This window comes from Bactrocera dorsalis, chromosome 6, assembly GCF_023373825.1.
Source record: "Bactrocera dorsalis isolate Fly_Bdor chromosome 6, ASM2337382v1, whole genome shotgun sequence".
Classification (NCBI taxonomy): domain Eukaryota; kingdom Metazoa; phylum Arthropoda; class Insecta; order Diptera; family Tephritidae; genus Bactrocera; species Bactrocera dorsalis.
In genome coordinates this window covers 25,564,457-25,587,752 of record NC_064308.1, presented here as the reverse complement: position 1 = coordinate 25,587,752, position 23,296 = coordinate 25,564,457, and the positions used below count along the sequence as shown (strand labels likewise).

At 34.0% G+C, this 23,296-nt stretch overlaps 1 protein-coding gene across 18 annotated transcripts in view; it reads right to left on the bottom strand.

The window, feature by feature from the left end:
* Positions 1-23,296, bottom strand: part of LOC105225707 (zinc finger protein 2) — a 315,040-nt gene that overhangs the window by 279,040 nt on the left and 12,704 nt on the right. For 17 of the 18 annotated variants that reach the window (XR_007423204.1, XR_007423205.1, XR_007423203.1 and 14 more), the window contains one exon: positions 18,151-18,657. The exons of the other annotated variant lie outside the window; for it this stretch is intronic. The gene's annotated coding sequence lies outside the window, so the exon portion shown is untranslated. The remainder of the gene's footprint in view (positions 1-18,150; positions 18,658-23,296) is intronic. 18 annotated transcript variants of the gene reach the window in all.

Here is a 23,296-nt window from a genome sequence, read left to right as displayed (position 1 = left end):
ATCAAACGCTTTGCCGGGGGCTTTTTACAACCAATTAGAAAAAAGCATGCGGGCGCTAATTAACCACCTATCCAGTTTTTTAATTAACCAATAATAAGACTGCAATACAAATGAGTGTTTTAAGATAACATTTAGATAAAAACAGTAATTTTTTGGACGGGTAAATATTATACTAGGAAAAGAGAAATCGCAGGAAAATAGCGACAAAGCTTCCATGTGCACGTTAATTGTAACTATATTATTATATTATATAGGTATATATATAGGTATGTATATGAAAGTATGCACACGGATGTATGTACATACATACATAAATATAGTGATATTAAATTTATATTATAGAACGGAGTTGAAATTTGTTCTTGTGTACGCGAATATTATTCCTATTTACAGTGGACCAATAAAATTTACATACACCTAGTTCTATTAAATTACGATACGTTTATTTGTTATAAAATGAATAAATCGGCTGTTAATAGCAGGTATTTCTATTTACCACAGGATAACGACCCAAAACACACAACTTATCGTATTCGTGACTAGTTGTAATGGAATTAAAAATAAATCAATAGGTCCCGCAATTATCATACATTAATTCTATTCAAATTATCTGGAACTTTTTGAAAACCCTTATTCGAAAACATCGAATTTAATCAAAATAAGGCCAAAAAGCTGGATCATGGACTTAGTGGGTCAAAATATCCGGAAATAATACTAGAAATTGAGTGGGGAGTATACAACAAAATTTAGGCCAAAAACCGCTAAAACTATTGTAATTACTTTTGATTTATGTAAATAATCATTAGTGTACGTAAACTTTTTTGATATAAATTATGCCCATGCATTAGCATTAATTTTTTTTATTTGTGTAAAAAAAAAATATTTTGATATGCTAAATTTAATGTTAAATATACATCTTTTGAAATGGATAGAAAAAAGCCACAAAATTTATTCATTTTATAACAAATAAACGTGTCGTAATTTAATAGAACTAGATGTATGCAGACTTTATTGGTCCACTGTATGTACATATGTATGTTCATGTGAATGCATGTATTAGAACAACCAATAAGGAGTAACTTAGGTGCCAAGTTTGCACCTCTGTCGTCTTTTTATTCAGACCGCGTTGCAAGTATAGTTACACACACTCCTGCGACTTTTTTTTATATACTGTATAAGTGCAGTTACTTGCCGGCAGAATCCTATTTGTAACGTTAGATAGGGCGTATCATTGAAATGAGTGGTAAGACATATGCTCAATATCAGGTATAGTCCGACTGCAAAAATTTTTATAAGCAACTAAAATATGTATATGTATGTATTTACTTAAATTAATTTAAACTAAAAATATTGGAAAAACTTTAAAATACCGTCTCAGGATTTCGGAAATAAAATGGGTATGGTCGGGTAGAGGAGGTTCTCGGGATCAAGAATATACATATGTATGTATATGTTAGCACGACACATATTAACAAATGTTAAGACAAGCATACTATTACACCATAATAAAGTCGCTGACGTTGCGGCACGTGTAACTCCAGACTATGGGAACGGACGGTCAGCAACACAAATCTAGCCAAACGGTGGGAACCACAGAATCAGCACTTTTGGTCACGTAGCAGTAGCGACAGATTTAGGGCTAGCATTAAGAATGATAAAATGTAAAGTTTAGTTTTTAGTTGGAGTTGAAGGAATAAAGGAGTATAGCTCCCGAAAATATGTTTTTTTAAATCAACCGTTTGTGTTTGACTAACTGGCGCCCGAGCAAGGACCACCGTGTCGTAAAGTAAATAACCTAAAAACCAAGAAGTAAGGTTTCGCGAATGCCGTAACAAATAATATAACAGCCCGAAAATCAAAAAGTACGGCTCCGCGAGTTTGCGAAAAGTGAAAAAGGTCTGAACAGCAAAAGTAAGACCCTACGGGGGATAAGAAAAAGGCGAGCGGATACTTAGCGACAAGGAGGACTGACCGATAATAACGTCTAAGGACCCCAGTAGAGCAGGAAAAGGATCATCTGGAAATGTTTAACAACTCAGAGCCCCAGCGCTGGACATGATTAGTTTATTGTAAGTTTATCCTTAATATCTCTTTGTAATTGTGAATGATTGTGAAAAGAATAACGTACAAAAATGATTTAAGCATTGTGAAATCAAAATATACTGTACCAACATAAAAATATAGTAAGATATTGATTAATGGAATAATTCCAAATTTTAAACTACTAATTTTTTAAAAATTTACATTGTGCTAAGTTATTAAAACTAAAGCAAGCGGAAATCTTCCCGCAGTGAGAATGTTGATTGTAAAATTCTATTGAAAAGAAAATTATTATTTTTTTAGAAATCGAAAAGAAAATATTGTTTATAAATTTTATTGAAAACAAAGTTATTGATATTAAAGAAATCGGCTACCTGGTCAAATGCCTAAGAGAATTTTCCGGACGTCCTGGAGAATTCAATTCTTGGCGCAAATCCGTAGACAGAATTCTAGAAGTTTACAAAAACTTCCAGGACACCCCAAGATACTTCGGAATCCTACATACTATACGGCATAAGATTGTCGGCGATGCCGATACGGCCCTGGAGTCTTATCGAACTCCACTGGACTGGACACAAATTAAAAAATGTCTGATGCTTCATTACTCAGACAAACGAGACATCGGTACCCTCGAGTACCAACTGACAACACTGGCTCAGCGCCAGGATGATATTCCCACTTTTTACCAAAAGGTTTATAAGCATTTCTCCCTGATACTAGATAAAATCGCTTGTCTCGATATGAACGAAGAATCTATCAAAACTATCACACATACTTATCAGAGACCTGCATTGAGTATGATCGATCCGGTTTGATCAGCTACGCTCAAAACGGTCAAACTCAGCACAGCGGTTCGCTACAAAATTATTCGATCGAGTTTCATGCTCGAAACGAAGGAGTTCGATCAGTTGATTTGATTGCTCTGCTTACTGATTGAAACTGATTGGTTGGTTCCGGTATGATGATTGGAAATGATTGTACAGAAAAGGACGATCAAGTCCAACGATGCACGAAAACTCAGACATCGATCTACTGTGCGTTTGAATTGATTGTGATTGAACCAATCAGATCGAGAATTGCCCTGCGAATATGTATATATGTATGTGCATAATTTGTATGTACATATGTACATATTTGTGTGTTTTTTTACGGAAACATGTTGCGATGCATAAAATTAACCAAAACATTACTGCATATATTTCTTAATTTTTAACGCCTAAAACTAAAATTCAATTAATGCTTAAAATATTAAGGAACACAAATTTCAAATTTTTATCACTTCTTCATTGAGATCAACAAAAACTTAAAATTAAAAGAAGGTAATAAACTTGGTTTCTTAATCGCTAAAACTTAAAAAAAATGAATTTAAAAACAATAAATTATCAACTGAACATGGTCCGAGCCTAATTCTTTTTTCAGTTATAATATTTCCAGCTAAAGAAAAAGAACGCTCAGCGACTGCGCTGCTGGCAGAAACCACCCGGTATGACCAAACGGTATGATTGTGATCGAGCTGAATGCAAGCAGCATTCTCGAACATTCTTTGCTGCTCACACAAGGCGTTCGATCGAAAAAATCATTACGAAACAAGTAACAGTGATTGAAACTGATTGTTCGCTTTGATCACGCTCGCTTACGATCATTCATTTTTGTTGAAGCAAAGTTTTCCGTCACAAAAAATCTGAGTCAATGATCGGGTATGATTGAAAAAATTGTGATCGTTGCAGCTCTCTGATACTTATCGAGAAAAAGCCCTGGATACATTTATTCGCGGACTTAATGGAGACCTTCCAAAAAAAATTAGAAAATATGACGTTCAGAATGCATCATGCACATAACGTGCAAAAACCCAGCCATCCACCACCGCGACCTCCTCGACAGAACATGACATTTAACCACAACAGGCCCTTTTATCCCGAGCTTACATATTTCTCTGGATCTAGGCAGAATCCCGGACTAAGGACAAACTCCTTCAATCGACCATTGAATCACTACCCACAAATCGCACCTCAAAATTACCGCCCTCAACAACAAACTGCTTTACCGAACAATTATAACTATAATAGATATAATCATCCCCAAAATAACCAAGGGTTCCGGCCGAATGCTCCTGGATTTGGTAACCAACCAAACTGTTATAATAATAATAGACCCAATCTACCTCAAAAACCGCGCATACTAATGGATGTAGATGGATCTATACAGTCCAGAAATGTCAACTACCAAAACCAGCCCAATACCAACCAAAATAATTACAATGCACAGAAGCGACCACTTTCTGCACAACAAGTCCACTCACCGAATAAAATACAAAGAAATTTTTATGCGGATACCGAACCAGCAGTTAGCAACTACCAAATACCAGCAGATCCCAACCAAATTTTTGAAAGTAGTACCTACCCTAACGAATACATAGAAGGAAACGAACCAAATCAACTAACGGAAGGAAATATTAATTTCATTAATAATAACGAACAGCAACAGGACGATCAAGACTATTACGAACCCGATACGACCCATTTTTTAGACTAACGCCGTCCTCACTACCTTATTACGAATTCGTGACAAGGAGTGGAGACGCTCTAGATTTTCTCATAGATACAGGATCTAACAAAAATTATATACAATCTACTAGGATCAGGAATCTTATACCAAATGAAAAATCGTTTAAAGTCAATTCAGTGGCTGGATCCATAGAAATTGCGCACCACACCTTTATAGACATATTTGGACCCCACGTAGTGAAGATCATCATCATCTTGCCTACATTAAAATCATTCCACGGGATAGTTGGCAATGATACTTTAAGGCAATTACAAGCCACCATCCACACCGATAAAAACATTATGACAATTTTTCCCAATCTAGCAATTCGTCTAAAACAACGAGTGTCCCAGGAAGTCAATAATGCTGAAATGCAGTTGCCCCATCTCTCTGAACAACAGCGACGAAAAATAAATAACATAATTGAGAAATGCCTTAACCTTTTCGCAGACCCGGACGAAAAACTCACCTACACGACAACGGTGAAGGGAGAGATTAGGACAGTTAGTGAAACCCCAGTATACTCGAAACCATATCCTTACCCAATGGCTTTAAAGGAAGAAATCGAACGTATAAGGCAATCGAAATCCCCATACAACTCTCCCGTTTGGATAGTCGATAAAAAAATGGATGCTTTCGGCGAAAAGAAGTATCGCATGGTCATCGACTACAGGAAACTCAACTCAATTACCATTCCAGACAGATATCCTATTCCTGAGATCAGTGAAGTCCTTTCACACCTTGGAAGTAACAAAATATTTACAGTTATAGACTTAAAAAGCGGTTTTCATCAAATATCCCTCCGTGAAACAGACATAGATAAAACGGCATTTTCCGTAAATAACGGAAAATACGAATTTGTCCGATTGCCCTTTGGGCTTAAAATGCCCCGTCCACATTCCAAAGGTCATTAGACGATATCCTCCGTGAACATATTGGAACTGGCTGTTACGTATACATTGACGACGTTAATGTATTCGGAAGAGACGAAGAGGATCATTTAAGAAATTTAGAAAGGGTTTTCGAAACGTTGGAAAGAGCCAACATGAAAATCCAACTAGATAAATGTGATTTTGCAAAGAAGGGAATAGAATTCTTGGGATATGTAGTCAGCCCTGAAGGAATAAAAACAAACCCCAAAAATGTAGAAGCAATAGCTCAATTCCCAGTTCCGCGCATACGACGACGATTTATTAAGGACTACTCTAAGTTAGCCAAGCCCCTTACAGCACTTCTCTGAGGAAAGCCGGTAACGTCCCTAAAAACAAATCTAGGAAAATGGAAGTAAGTCTAAATGACGAAGCGTTAAGAGCATTTAATAAAATTAAAAGCATATTAATATCAAAAGACATCGTTCTTGCGCACCCAAACTTTGAAAAAGACTTCGAACTGACTACCGACGCCTCTGACTATGCCAAAGGCGGTGTGTTATCACAGGATAACAGACCGATAGCTTTCATATCAAGAACCCTTAGTAAAACGGAGGAACACTACGCTACTAACGAAAAAGAAATGCTGTCCATAATATGGGCACTCAACACATTATGAAATTACCTCTATGGTTCGAAAAGAATAAAAATAATATCTGATCACCAACCGCTTACATATGCCCTTAGCCATAAAAATTCTAACAGTAAGATGAAACGTTGGAAATCAATATTAGAGGAATATAATCATGAATTAGTTTACCAACCCGGAAAATCAAACGTAGTGGCAGACGCACTATTAAGGATATCGAACCAAGTAAACTCACTTACACCCACTATCCATAGCGACGATAGTTCAAGTCACAATTTAATACCTTGTGCAGAGGTACCCATAAACGTTTTCAAAAATCAAATATTCCTTAAACTAGACGAAACACCCTCATACCAATTCAAAATAACTTTTCCGACCATGCACCGACATATAATTAAAGAACCCAATTTTAATGAACAGAACCTTACTGCGTTGTTTAGAAGATATTTAAATCCGTCCGTTATTAACGGAATACACACAGACGAAAGAACGATGGGCTTGATTCAAAATATTTACCCTCAAAACTTCAGCAATTCTAAATGCAGATACACTCAGAAATTAGTAGACGACATATGTATGCAGCAACCAGGAACAGGAAAATATTATACTAGAAGAACATTCAAGAGCCCATAGGAATGCAACCGAAAACAAAAAACAAATTCTAGAGAAAGGCTACTTCCCCCGAATTACTACGAAAGACATCCTAATCAGCCAATATTAGCACCAACACCGCTACCCACATTTCCAGGACACACCGTACACGTTGATATTTATTTGACCGAAGGTAAGGTAGTTATGACCGCATTGGGCAAATTTAGTAAATACGCTATAACAAAAATATTGAGTAGCAGAGCGATAGAGGATGTCAGAAGACCCTTAAGAGACGTAAAATATTCTTTTTCGGTGTACCAAAGCTAATGGTAATGGATAACGCGTTTAATTCCACCTCAATTAAATTTATGATAAAAGACGAACTAGGAATAGATGTTTACACTACTCCCCCATACAAAAGTCAAGCGAACGGCCAAGTGGAGAAGTTTCACTCCACCCTAACCGAAATAATGCGATGTATCAAGAATTTTCGAAGAGCTATTAGAAAGAGCAGTTTCAGAGTATAACCATACCATCCACTCGGTGACGAAGAAAAGGCCAGTTGATATACATATTTTTTGGTAGGAATGTGACACATACTCCCGAGGATATTGAAAAAACAAGACAAACTTACAAAAATTAGCGGAAAAGCAGAGAAAGGATATCGATTATCACAACAAAAAAAGACACACAACAAAAACATATTTGCCGGGACAGGTAATTCACGTTAAGAAAAATAGAAGATTAGGAACTAAGTTAAGCAAACCATACTGTAAGGAAATAGTTAAGGATAGAAATAGTACAGTCCCTACCGGAAAAGGACAAATTATACATAAAAGCAGGATATGTAACTGATGCAAACCGGAATTTTTTTTCAGGTTTCTCTTACCACTATGCCTCGCGGAAGTACAAATCATAGACTATTCGAATTCCCAAGTAGTGACTATAGAAAAAGGATCGGCCAGATTGCAGACAGGAACGTTTAAAATAATACATGAAATCGACATTGACAAATATACGGAATTCCTCAAACATATCGAAATGACGACGAAAACGAACGCATTTCATAGAAATCCCAACTATCCTTTCATTACTCTACTAATATCCCAGATTAAGGCTCATATCAATAATTTAAAAATTGTAAGAAAATCAAAAAGGTCATTTAATTTTCTAGGTAGTGCGTGGAAATGGATTGCAGGAAGTCCAGACCACGAAGACCACGAAGTTAAACAAGTGTTAAACAAATTAAATAACGTTCTAGAAAATAATAATAATCAAGTTCTAATTAACAAGCTAACGATAGAAAAAGTAAACGAGATTACAAACATAACAAATCATATTATTAAAAAGTTGGAAAATGATAAAAGCAAAGAAATAGAATCATTTTTGAAGTTAAAGTATAACTTAGAAATTATAAAAGAAGAGGTCGTAAATATTGCGTACGCAATACATTGGGCAAAAGCCAATATAATCAACTCCTACATCATGTCAAGCGAAGAAGAGGACATCGCCAAGAAAATTTTTGAAAAAGATGATATTCCATTCATAAATTTAGACGAAGCTTTATAATTTTCTGAAATAAAAATAGCAACCGATGGAAAAATAATAATTTACATTATAAGTTTACCTACAGTAGAAAAAGAAATTTGCAAAACAATAGATATTAGAGCAATGAAGAGGAATGACAAGATCAATAAAATAAATTTTAACTCAATTCTTAGCTGTGAAAAGAATATTTTCGGAATAAAAACCAATTGTAAACAATATAACTCCGTGCAAATATGTTTAAGAAGATAATTTAATAAGTTAAAATTTAAGTAATGACTATTGCATAAGTAATCTCCTAAAGAGTCGTTTGTCAAACTGTACAGTGACCAACAGCCAACACATTTTAGACTACGAAGAATTGTCACCAGGAATACTATTTCTAAACAATTTTAAAGGAGAAACCATAATAAACGAGGACCTTACGATCCTCAATGGTACTTTTATAATTCACTACCATAACGCTACAATCAAGATCAATGAGAAGATATTTTATATAAGCCCCTACCTGCCCTACTCCAACCACCCTCAACATCATACAGAAGCGAGGAAATACTTTCCTTAGAGATGCTGAAGCAACTAAATATCGATAATACAAAAGAAATAAGCCTCACACAATCAGCAAACCAACTTAAATATACCGCAAATATTATTTTAACCGTCATATTGTTAATCATTATCATAGTTATAGCCGCAGGAAACCAGTAGTTTTCGAGATATTTGAGTTTAAAATTGATTTGGAAAACCTCCTCTATCCGACCATACCCATTTTATTTCCGAAATCCTGGGACAGTATTCTAAAGCCGACCCAAAATATTATAGAGCAATTCTGTACTTTGAATCAGTCTCTAAATTTGAGCTTTTAAATTACAGGCAATTTTTGTGAATTGCAACGATTTTTCAATTCAGTAGGTGACAGGCAAAAAATGTCTCAACTGAAAACGAACAGATCTAATCAGCTGATGTAACAGTTGTTTCGAGATATGTGTACATAAAATATTAATTTTCTATAAAGCAGTCAAAAAGCATAACCTTGTACAATATATAAAAATGAATCGCAAAATGTGTTGCTAAGCGCATAACTCAACAACGTCTGGACCAATTTGGCCAATTCTTTTTTCTAAATGTTTGTTGAGGTTGAAGGATAGTTTTTACGGCAAGAAAATTTCGAATAATGGCCGGAAAACCCCTAAAAACAGTCCTTTATTTTTCCCATATAAACGAATGAATGTTTGTCTGTTAGTAACGCTAAGAGAACGGCTAAACCAATCTTGATGGAATTTTCAGAGGTTGTTCGTTGTGGATCGGGGAAGGTTTAGAAAAAAAAATACCTTATATTTTCATGAGGAAAAATTTGGACATTTCCAAATAATAACATACAAATTTTTTCCCCTTCAATTTTTATTGTTTTGTTTTTCAATTATTTGAATCGGTTAAATTTGTCATTTGGTTTCTTTATTCCGGCTATTAAAAAAAAAAATTACTGAAAATTATTCATTGAAAACGCTATGTGTGTTTCACACAAAGTGATCAATTGCAGATTGAAATTTGTTACGAAGCCACGAATAGGTCGCCTTAATATCGATCGGCGTTCTTTTTGCCATCAACGTATGGCAGCCCAAGGCAAGGCAAAACAAGAAGGACTCCCAGGATGCGATGACATACGTGCGGAATTATGGATCGCGGTCAATCAGCAAGCGACTTTTAAAACAACAGTTACGATGTCTAATGGACTTTATCTTGAAGCAACATATATGTGGTGCTGTTAGAAGCTAGATGTACTCTGTTGAGTGTCAAAAGAGAGGTTTGCCACACGTACACATTCTTCTTTGAATGGTGGATGGTGGTTACACCAGATCAAATTGATGAACTTATTTCTGCGGAAATTCCTGATGCAGAGAGTATTATACGAATTGGTGCAAACAAATATGGTTCATGGACCTTGCGGACACCACGATCCCACTTCAATTTGTATATCTGGCAATAAATGCGCGAAACACTATGCACGTGCTTTTCTTTCGGAAATACAAACTGGAAATGATCGATGTCCACTCTATCGGCGTCGCTCACTAGACGACAATGGCTGCACATTCAGCATTCAATTTAGAAGAGTGAATATCGAATATGACAACACTTGGATCGTATATATTCACCATTATTGTCTAATTCATATTCAAAACTCATATCAATGTGAAGTATTGCAGTTTGGTGAAATCGATAAAATACGTTTGTAAGTACATCACCAAAGGAAGCAACATGGCGATTATTGGTCTTGAACGATACGGTCGATACGTGACCTGCACTAATGCGCTTTGTCGGATATTTACTTTTGCAATTCCTGAACGTTTTCCGACTGTTGTGCGTCTCACAGTTCATTTGGAGAATGGCCAAAGAGTGTATTTCCACCCAGAGAATACAGTACACCCAGTGGAAACACCGGCAGCAACAAAATACGTTTATACATACATACATTTACAATACATTTACGTCTTTTTGCTCAACTTTCGTCAGTGATCCGTTTGCGAGAACATTGCTCTATTCGGAAATACCTTGATATTATACACGGAATGCATCGTCGAAGAAATAGTTACGCTGAAAGCAAGGCCAACCTGTAGATGAACATCCAGGTTTGTTATCAACTAATGCATTAGGGTGAATACATAATCCGCCCGAAAAACGACGATTGTTTCTAATTTCGGTTGGTTAATGTACGCGGTTTAACTTCATTTGAGTCATTGCGTACTAAGAATGGAACGGTGTGTGTAACTTTTTGAGAAGCATGCCAGCAATTACAATTGCTGGAGTATGATAATCTCTGGAATCAAACAATGGACAATGTGATAGCTATATCGCATGCAAATGAAGTTCGCACACTTTCCCTTCAAATCCGTGTCAATTATTGGATACGAACAAATATAACATTGCCGAAGACATTTTACATCGTATTTGCTAAGGATTGGAAATGAGTCAATTCTTGTTGATACTTCCGTAGGTTTGATATCAATTCCATCTGCCTTTTATCTTTTCACGAAAGATGAATTCATAACGAATGTTTATACGAATATTGGCCAAATTATCGTAACTACGATTCCTTGAGTGCCCGTGCAATTTTGCAAAAAATACCGATATTGTTGACTTAAAATGGAAGATTCAAAGTCAAATTCCGGGAGACTTGCGCTCATACAAATCGATCGATCGTCTTGACAATGAAGACGATGCCGTGAATTAGCCAGTAGAATTTCTAAATTCTTTGGAGAGGCTTGGTATGCCACCGTATCATTTGCATCTCAAAGTTGGATCTGACGCTATTATGTTTCGTTATCGCCGAAACCGCGTAATGGAACGCGACTGACTGTGACGCACCTATCAAATACAAGGGGGCAGAATGCTTGATTCTACGAATTCCTTTGAGTTCTAACGATTTGCCATTTAAGTTCAAACGTGTTCCATTTTCAGTGAAAATTGTTTTTGAGAATGACAATCAACAGGACAGAAGGAGAGTCGCATAGTGTGTTGCATAAATTTGGAAATGTTATGTTTTCACACGGCCAGATATACATGGCGTGCTCACGAGTTGGAAAACCAACTTATCTGTACATTAACGCACATAACGTACAGAAACCACAAAATTATGTTTATCAAACTGCGTTACATTGAAAAAAAAAAATGAAATGGTAAATTTAACTTTATTTTCATTTCAAAATACATAATTTAATACAGGGCAACGGCTGTGGGGTCAGCTTGTTACCTATAACAATAACTTTGAATTTTATATTGTACCTCTTTTCACTTTTATGTGTTTGAGTTGCTTACAACATATAAAAACCGACAACCGATTGTTATTATGATGATTCATAGTAACTGAAGTGACAGTATATTCAAAATGGAAAACCGATGAAAGGCAAGCATTTTTAGCACCTCGGGTCTCAAAGCTATTCCACAGAATACCTTCCGTGACGCTTTCAAAGCTTGGAAATCGCGCTGGTAGCGCTCAATCGACGCATAAGGAGCTTATTTTGAAAGTTCTTAAAGAATTGTAACGATTAGCTCAAATTTTTTTTTAATCGACTCTGTCCTATTGTTTTCCGGACAAACCCTTTATGGTGAATAGCAACTGTTCACAAATTGAGACTTTACTTCAAAATGTCTCAAATAGTGACTAGAGACTGGTTACTGAATTGCGCTATTATATTAGTATAAAATAATTAAGTTAATGTTAAAACTAATAAATTAATTTAAAAATTTTAAATCAATCTTAAATATATCAAATTTGCTTAAGAGCGATCAGTAGTCATAGAATGAAGAGTTTAAACTTTTTGTTACTTTAATTGTAATTAATTATTTTCTTTAAACATAATTGTTGTTGGGGTTTTATAATAATCTTTATTACAGGATTAAAGAATTTTCATTCTAATAAATGCAAAAATGGTTTTTATTCTTTAAAAGTTATAAATTTAATTAAAAAGATGCATTAATGTTTGAAAAAACAGCACAAATTTATTTGCATATGTACATAATTTCGAATAGTATAGACCAGTGTTGGATTCAAAATCTCCACTTCGCTTTATCTTAACTTTTATTTGTAGTGTACTTAAGTATATGTACATATTAGGGTGCTTCAAAAAAAATTTTTTAATGTTTTTTTTCAACTCTTACCCCCTCAAATATTAGTGGTTGACAAACAAAAAATCCTCCCTCAACCCAGGCGCTGTAGCTTAACTGTAAGGGGTCGCTATTTTTTTTAAGGTTCCCATAAATTTTAATTAGGAATTTTCGTTTTCTCATTCAAACTAAAATTTCACCAACTAATTTTTGTTTCTCAAAAAAAAAAAATTTTTTTTAAGCTAAAGTGCTAATAATATGTATGTATAAATTTTAATGAATCTCATTATTGTTGGTTAAAACAACTGGTCATTCTCTTAGAGAGACGTTGTATTACGCTTCAATTATATACTTCCTCAATTTTAGTTTCTTTCATTGTATACATTCATTGGTAGTTGCAGCAATCTTATTTTCCTCATCTGTCGTAATTGCAATTATTTAATTCTACAGTCAATCGAATAACATTCTTGCCATACACAGAACTTGGTTTAGACATGACTTTTGAAAGAAAACGAATTTAGCAAAACCAATCTCAAGATATAGTTTACATATCATACTGGGAATAGTTAGTCTAAGTATGTATATTGAATAATGGGGATTTATTTACATACAGTGAACGATTTATCTTTTTTTAATCCATCGAATTATTTACAATAACGAATAAAACTATTGGTGAAGCAAGATACTTTAACTTTAGCACTGTTTTTATCTCTTATGAAATAGGTTTTCAACAACAAAAAAAATCTACAGTTAGGACGAGTAATTATCAAATATATTACCTTTAATTCATTTACACCTTATATTTATTGTAATTATATTATTTATTTAATCGTAATCACAGAAAAAAAACTTGTTATAGAGGAACAAATTTATTGGCATACTCCACGAAAAAAACAGAGAAAACAATAACCAAGTAGTTAACTATATATTATTTTGTAGCCAAGCCCTTTTGCTTAATGACTGTTTCCAGCCGGTTTGGCATTGATGAAACCAATTTTCCTTGAGTTTTTTCGTTTCTGTCGATATTTTGCCATTCCTCCACTAGTGCGACCTTCAACTCAGCTTTCTATCTAGTTCTTTCCATAAATATTCTCTATGGTTTAGATCGGGCGATTGAGGTGGATGTGGTAATGTATGTTCAATGTGGTGTGCCATCCACATACGTGCATTATAAGTAGTATGCTCTTCCTAACTGTAGGTTTTTTGTTGTCTAAACCTTATTCTACAAGTGGTAAAAAACAGTGCTAAATTTAAAGAATCTTGCGGTGCCAATAGTCCTGTTCACCACTGTTAATAAATGTGACCATTAATCGATACCTATACTTTATGTATATAAGTTTAAAACTACCAACATCGTTCTTTGTTTATAAATATACGATATACGATGTTTCGCATATTATTAATATAATAAAAAAATACATATCTTAATTTACATATTGCATAAATTCAAGTACAATGCTTACATAAGTATAAGCAATAACGTTTAATAATAAGAGTAATAATGGTTGGACGGATCGCCTAAAAATTAATCGCGATATTTATATAGGGTTTTATATATATATAATTGATCAGGGTGACGAGAAAAGCTGAAATCCATTTGACTGTCGGTCCGTCCGTGCAAGCTGTAACTATAGTTAAAATTGAGACATTTCAGTGAAACTTAATATGTGGGTTTCTTAGTACAAAAAATACGAGTTCGTAGATCGGCGAAATCGGACAATTGACACGCCCACTAATCGCCATAAACCGAAAACCTATAAAGTGTCATAACTAAGCACAAAATTTAGATATAAAACTCTAATTTGGCACAAGCGATCGCAGTAGCCAGGGGCACTCGTGGGCAGAAAATTTTGAAAAAAGTGGGCTTGGCCCCGCCCTCTAATAAGTTTAATGTATATATCTCTAACGTTACAACAACCAAATTCGCCCCGCGCGAATGTTGCAAGAACTTCTACAGATAGTATGAAATCGGATGTAAATCCCGCTCACTCCCCATATAACGGTACTGTTCAAAACTACTAAAAGCGGATAAATTAATAAATAAATACGCCAAAGACATTAAATTTTACTACCGAGATGGTAGGAGATTGCTTTATGGGAGCCCGTGTGAAACCGATTTCGACAAAATTTAGTACGTGGCATTCTCCTTACAGTCTTATGTCACATTATGAAAAGGGACGAAATCGGAAAACAACAACGCCTACTTCCCATACGCACAGTTTTAAATTCTACTTGATTCTTTTACTTATAGCCCTGACAGACGAGCAAAAGTAATGCGCCTTAAGCAACGCTAATGCAGATTGAAATTTTATGGTGACAGACGGCAGACTTATGCATTTAGACAGCTGATAGTGAAATTTGTTTATTTATTACAAAAAAAAGTGAAGTAAGCAACGCTAATGCACATTGAAATTTTATGGTGACAGACGGCAGACTTATGCATTTAGACAGCTGATAGTGAAATTTGTTTATTTATTACAAAAAAAAGTGAAATAAAGGAAAATTATTAATATAAATTTTAGTATTTTTGGAAAATCAATATAAGTTTAAAGAAAAATTCGTTTATTATTAACTACGTCAAAAAATAATAGAGTGAAATTAAAAGCAATAATTGATTATAATGCAGAAAAAGTGTTCGAAAAAGTTAAGAATATTGGAAAAATGGATAGCAAATTGTACGTTGTTTATTTTCTGCCATCTAAAAATATTCAAATTTGTTTTTGTTAATATACTTGCACATAATTTAATTAGTAATATAAAACTGCTTACCTCTGATGCTGTAAACGCAAAGGAGGCAAAAGTGTGCAAAAAAGTTAAGAATATTGGAAAAAATGGATAGCAACAGTGCGACATCTGTCATAAAATAGCAAACATCGGCCATTTTTGAGCAGTGTTGCCTACTCAAATTTGGAAAATTCCACCAAATGCGCGAAATTCTTGTGCATTACAAACTTGCATTAACATGGGTCAAATGCGCAAATAAATGTAAATTAAGCCCGCTAATGCATATTAGCGCTGTCGTCTGTCAGGGCTATTAGCAGTACACAAATCAAGAAGAAATTAACATGACGGGAATAAACTTTGCACGAATAATTCCTTTAGTATATGCCATCTTATGACCAAAAATTCAAAGGTACCAAATATTTGAACCCGAGTACCTATAGTTGAATTTTGTTCGAATATATTGGTCAATTTCTGAGATATATAATTGAAATTCAGTACTTCTCTGACAATGGTATGTCTGTATGTCAATACTTTCCTTAGCCCCCATATATTTAAAATAAAGATAATCGAACTTCCGGGTGACTTTGTACTACATATATCGGCCAATATGTGAGTTATCCCAATGAAAATAAGAAAACGTGTTTTATCCGTAACAATGTATATTTGTGTCTAAAATAGATAAATTTAAGCGAAAACTTGGCGTATCTCCTATATATCTAATATCGGAATTTTCAAACATCCGGCTGACTTTGCTTTATATGAATAGTTTTTTAGTAAGTGACATGTTAATAGTATGTGGTATTGGGAAAAATAGAGAAAATCTGGTCGATACTACCCCAACTTGCATATACTATATATAATCGGTTTCGTGTTTGTCTGTATAGGAGTTATATATATTGCATATATATTAGGGTGTGCCATTCTGAGGCAACCTTTTTTTTCAACTGAAAAACAGGCTCAAAACTTTCGAAAATGTGTAAAAAAAAGTCACTCAAAAAATGAGCTCCTAATATTAATATTAAGAGGTGCCTATTTCAAATTTTCTGTTTTCCATATAAATTACATGGAAAAAAATCATTTTTTTTGTGGTGGTTATTGTGCGGAGGTTTTATATGTGCCCCGATAGCTGCCAGTAGGGATGGTAAACTCGATCCCGATTCTACTCGAGAATCGAGTTTTCTTGTAAAATCACTGCTATTGCCATCATATACATTGCAATTTGAGTTATCTATCGTTAAAATTGTATAGAAACCCTGAATACTATTGCTTTGATGAGAGCTACGGTTGAAACCAGAAATAATCTTTATCTTTAATATTTGCGAAGAAGTTGCTTTAAAAAACTATAACTAACGAAATTCTTATTAAAACGTATAATATTTGAAATATATTTAGAGATTTTCCTTCAATGTAAAGAATCGGAAATATGACTTAAATAATTGTTAAAGTTAGTTACTTAATAAAGGCTATCTAAGCCTCACCCAGAGATTCGACTGAAAAATGCCTACGATAGTTGGGAGTAACTAACACAACGTATCTACCTGCATAAACTTTATGAAACTAGGGAAGACGAACACACATTATACTCGTATGTACTATATATACAATTGCGTTATTTTCCCAATTTTCCTGAAATATCTTGCTTTAACACCGAGGCCAAACGCTAAATACATAAGTAATAACGGCATAAGGTATCTTAAGAGTATAAATCTGTGATAGGTATTTTGGTGGTTTGGAATTGTTGGCATAACAGAATGCGCCAAGTGGGCTCTAACCAGCAAGTCCACAAACCTTCTAGTGGACACCCAAGCGCCAATTAAGGCTTTTAATAGCCCCAATACGAAGATTCTTTGCGTTAGGTTATCCAAGCAGGCAATAACTAGAATCTTAGAACTCATTCATGTGGCAAGGCTAAAAGGCTTGACGTATGCATTTGTCGAAGTTATATAGAGCAGTCTCACCAAATTTGTATAGAATCGACCCTATTCTAAAAGTGGTTTCACTTGGACAGCTTAGAAAGCCGGTTTGTTGTGGTTCCTTAAACTCCGATATAATTTATCAAAAGGTCGTCACAGATCGACGAAGGGCTTTGAGCCTATACAAATTTATTGAGATTGCTCTATATAACTTTTATAACCTAACCCGAAAAAATAAGTGCAAACGTTCAAGAAACTAAAACCACTTTCATAAATAATACATTTCTAATCAGTTGCTGTTTAAAGTTTGCATGACGCTGAACATGCTCCTGGTATAAATATATGTACATATTTACTGCACTTAAAAATGTATTTGCAAAAATCATAAGGAAAATATCTTAAGTATACACATACCTTACACTTTAGACTTTGGCCACCTAAATTGTTCTAAATATTCACCTCGAAGATCACCTTGATATTAGAGTATTTATTTGTTTTGATAGTAGTAATTTTAAAGTAGGCTCATGAAGTTGTATTTGACTATAATTTAAGTCAGTAATCAAATGCGGCAGAAATAAACATTTCAAAGAAAAAAGGTAGCATTTTTGCAAATGCATTATTTTCCATAATTGCAAAGTATTTTTATTTGTAAGCTATGCATAATTGAACTTACCAGTTAGTGACAAGTGTTCGACGTGAGATTGAACACGTTTATGCAGTTTTGTAGAAGCTTTGAACATATTCTGGAAAATGTGATTGCGTAAAGTTCACGTTGACCAACTGCGTTGCTTGTGTAAAAGGTTAATTCATCAAATTGATTTTGTGAAATTTTGCTCTAACGATCTTTTAACTCTCATTACTATTCAGTCAGAGAACAATGAGAAGACTTGAATAAGCTTATTGCTGCGTCCATTCGTTTTGTACTCGTTGATAAGTTTTTGTTTATTATTTCACGCGTTTTGTACTGTTATATTTTACATTTTTTTGTTTTTGTGACCTTATTTTTCATCCTACTTACACTTAATTATTTTATTTACAAATTTGATCATTTTCTTAAAGTTTAGTAATTATTAAATAGGAACTTTATTCTTAATTGTCCTTAGTAAAGGAGTATATTATATAGCAGTTTATTAGGAATAAATGATGTTATCAAAATGTGCCAAGAACAAGTGATATGATCCTGTAAATAATACAACATTTTTATAAATAAGTGTGATATAATTATTATAATGTGTATCAAAAATATACATATGTGCCCAAAATGTGAACAATATTTATTTTGACCCATATTTTCCAATAAGTTTAAAATAAATTTTTCATAACACTTTGTAACTGTAACTATTTTAACTATCGCGGTCATCAAACTACGAAATGTTATTTGAATAACACAAGAGTGTTAATATGTACATACTTATGTAGGTATTTTAGCAAACATATCAAGGTATAATTCAAGAAATTAAAACCTTGAAGAAAATTAGGGTTTTTAAAGTTTTAACCGCGTATTAACTGCCTCTAATTCGCCATTTCTCTTTTCGCCTCTCTTGTCAAAAAAGTTACATGCAAAAGCAATAACGAAGTTATCGAGTTGAATTCGTAAAAAAGAGTATGCGCATACCTCATTAACTTTCAAGCGAGTTCGGGGCCATCTGTAACGGCAGCAATCGCGCGTAACCTAATGGCCCTTTTGGATATATCAGAGAAATCAGAGAAATAAAACACTAATTAACCCATATCTTTAATTTGTTTATAACTACGAACATTATTCACTGTTTAGGACATTAATTTGTCGAAAACACTTAACTTGTCTTTGGATTAAAATCCCAGTTTTAAGAACAAAAATCATCATGGGTTCTAGAAACTAGCTACATATAAATATCTAAAAACTAATAACCAAAAATAAAAACAGTTTTATTCATAACATCAAATAATTAAAATAACCAATAACCAGGAAGTGGATCCAAGACAAGCTATTTGAACATGAAATTCAAGCGATTAAAAGAAAGAATCAAAATACAATCGCTTATTCGTCAGAAGACATGTTAGCGCTGGGTTGCATCACAAGTGCTGCCCGTTGGTTTGTTCATTGGAGAGTAACTTTGCATCTCGACAGGTAAAAGATTATGGCATAATAATCTGTATGTGAACATTTTTTATCTAGACATAATCATTTGCGAAATGGCGTCGAGTGTCAAATACGAGCTATAGATGTGCTTAAAAGTTTGAAAAGGCTTAATAAGATTCATAAAGCAGACCAAAATACTGGGTTAATCCACTTATGGAATTTAGATGTCTTCATGATTTGGAAACACACCTAAAATATAATTTATGGGAGAAAGGACAGGATTTTAACAATTTTTGCAGAATGACTATTGACCAATTTGATGATGTTATTGCAAAAAGTCATCAAAAACTCATTTCAATTTCAATAAAAGAAAAAATTCAATAAAAATACCGCAAGACTTTTTAACAACTCAATATTAATGTCGACTTATAAGGTGGGTTCAGGACTCGCGCTATTATATTTAAAATAATCGAAATGAAACTGTCGTCGGAATATATGTAAATAATCTTCATATGTTGCCTCTTCGAAATTTTCAGGGAAGTGAAAAGTGATCACACTGTAAAGTGGCAGTTCATTGCATGCAGTAGTTAGCATTCAAATTTGTTTTTGCTTTCCATAAGCAATATGGAGTCTCCATAGGCAATACGTACAGCAATACAGTTAGTATACCATAAACGTTTGCCTGTCGAGATGCCTCGTAACGAAGACATCTATTGCATTTCGTTGTATTCATATATGATTAACTAACGATATAATTTTGATTTTTCATTTCAGATGATCCATAGCCGAGTTATGAGGGGCATATCAATTAAATTTTTTACCGAGATGCTGCAAAACAATTGCTGCCATTACCGTATTTTGGAACATAGGTTTTAACTTTTTACGCGTATTCGCCAGCAGTTTGCAAAAAAAGAATACGTGCAAAATATTAGATTGATACATAAACTGAAAGACTACGCGTATTACAAAAACATTTCGATTAAATATGAGTTATGTTGACAACGCTGGCAAGAACAATCAGCTTTATATCAATTTATTTAATGGAATGTTTGACATGGAGCACAGGTAAATTTGAAAACCGACTTTTCACAAACTAAATAATTATTTCATTTATTTATCTTCAGCAAAAGAAAAGTTTGGACAAAGGCCGGGACACTCCTGTTCCTGAAGTGTCACAGCGAGAGAAAGGATGAGTTCCTGAATGCGCCAAAGAAAATGTTCGCCTATGAAAACGTCTTGAAGAACATGATATTTCAAGGATTTACGGTAAGCATATTTTAAAATTAAGGTGTAAATATTTATTACATTTGTTTCCAGAGGATTCAACGGTTAATGTGGCTGCCCTTGTAGTAAAAATGCGAACACTTTTGAAGGCGTATAAAACAGCTAAAGATAATGAAAAAGAGACTGGAAGTTCTCCGTGCACAATACCATATATGCCGGAAATGAACGTAATTTTTAACGAAAGCTGCTTGGTGTCCAACAACCAAATCCTAAACATTGGAACAGATCCTCTAGAGCCATTGATTCAATCAAGTGGCTAGTTGAAATTTAATTTTAATTAAGTATTGCTTATATTGAATTGCCTTTTTTATATTTTTAAATCAGTTGTTAACAGAGTCAACTGATTTTAAACCAATACTCGACGATATGCTAAGTACCTCCTGGTAGAGCTGGTCGGCACTAAATCGTAGCATGTGCACACCAACTGAAGTATATCACAAGTGCCGAACGCAGCAAATGCTACTCCCTTTATTGGAAAAGCGCTAGAGAACGATATTTTGAACAGAAAATCGAACTAAAAAGAAACTGTGCAGAAGAAAAGGCGAAGTTCTAAGTGAACATACAAAATAAGATGCAGGATTTGGTCGGAAACCGAAATCTCCATCTCGAACAAAAAAAGCATCTCTATGCCTAAATTAGGACTTTTAAACATCCGGTTGACGTTACTCCTTATACAAGGAGCATTCCAAAGTAAACAGGACTTTTTGAATCTAGCGCACCCTGGCGGTGCAATCTATATGTCGACTAGTGCGTTAGAATCTGCTATATTTATCGATTATCCAGTGGGAATTTCATGACGTTACATTGATTGGAAGTTTAAGTGTCAATATGTTTGTGTTATTGGTGTGAAAATGAACTTCGAACAAAGAGCCAACACTAAATTTTGTTTTAAAATTGGTCAAACTTTTACCGAAACGTTTCAATTAATGGAACAAGTTTCCATCCGTGATCACCGGAAATTCCATCGAAACTGTCCGTGAATTCATCAAAAATCAGCCGAAATTATCATTGATATTCATGGAAATGGAATTGAAAATTCCGGCCAACGAACTAAAACACTCGTTCGATATGGTTTTGGACCGTGCAAAAAGCTGTATTGAAGCAGAAGGAGACTATTTTGAATAAAATAAATTGATTTTGCCGATAAAACCATTTGTTCTGTTTTTTTAAGTCCTGTTTACTTTGGAACGTACCGTGTATTATATATTGTTGACGGGATATGAGGTCCGTAAAAGACATTCAGAGAGCATCTGCTTCTGTTTATAATATGTAGCAATGTGAAAAATAGATAAACTCGAGTTAATACTACCTTTCGCTCATATACCTATTAAATGATTTTCAATTTTCCGTTTGGGCTTATACGTATATACATATATGGTTAATATCATCAACTTTCTGATTTGCGTTTTGGACATCAACTCCATAAATTACATTTAGCCTCTTCGGTTAAGTTTATGTCAGAAATATCTCATTTGGGGATTATTTTAATATAATTTTCGTTGATGGAAAGTAAAATATAGCTATTAATTTATCTATAGTATAACTTAATAAAATACCAAATAATTAATGTTGAATTCTTTCTCAAAATAATAAATAAAGTTATGCCAACACCAGGAGGTAGTTTTGATCCTTGCAAGTTGCAAGAGTATGAAACGTTCGGTTATACCCGAACTTAGCTATACTTGTTTATTATTAAACGCATTTTGATTTTATACATTTATTTTATGCTGGTCCATTGCCAGCAGCGTTTACTTTGAAAGCTTCTATAGCCAAATGATATTTGAAGCGCCACCGTTTCGACGAAATCATGTATAAAACAAAAATGTTAAAAGCTGCCCAACGCCGGCAAAGATCGTATTCGGCAATGTATACATTTGAAGCAAATTATTATTTGAAACAATGCAGGAAGTGCCCAACAACCGAGGAGTTTGCCTGACATAAGATACTGAAGAAAAGGAGAATTAAAACAAATAAATGAGTGTGCGTAACACCAGCAAATTTCATTATTTGAAAGCACAATACATTTAAAATAGAATACTCAATACAGCAGGCAATGTATGTATCCTTCACATGCTATTGATCTTGCATGTTGCTATAAACATAAGAAAATATATACACATAAAAATATATATAACCATGACTGAATTGAAAAATTAAACGAAATAATGAAAAATAAAAATTGTGTATTTGACCACAGGTGATACCTTCGTATAGAAAACAGGTTGCCATAAACAACCAGTTACCGTAGTAATCATCGGTAATTACTTTTACAAGTAAAACATTTTAGGTAACAAGAACGCACATGTAATTATATAGGTATGCATGTATATATATGAATATTTATATAAGTATGTGTGTCAGGACATAAAAATTCTAGTAGGTACGTGATGCATACAAATAGAAATTTTAATGATTGCAAGAGCAGACCCATGTAGTACAATGGTTTTATTTGTGTAAAAACGTATGCGTGTGC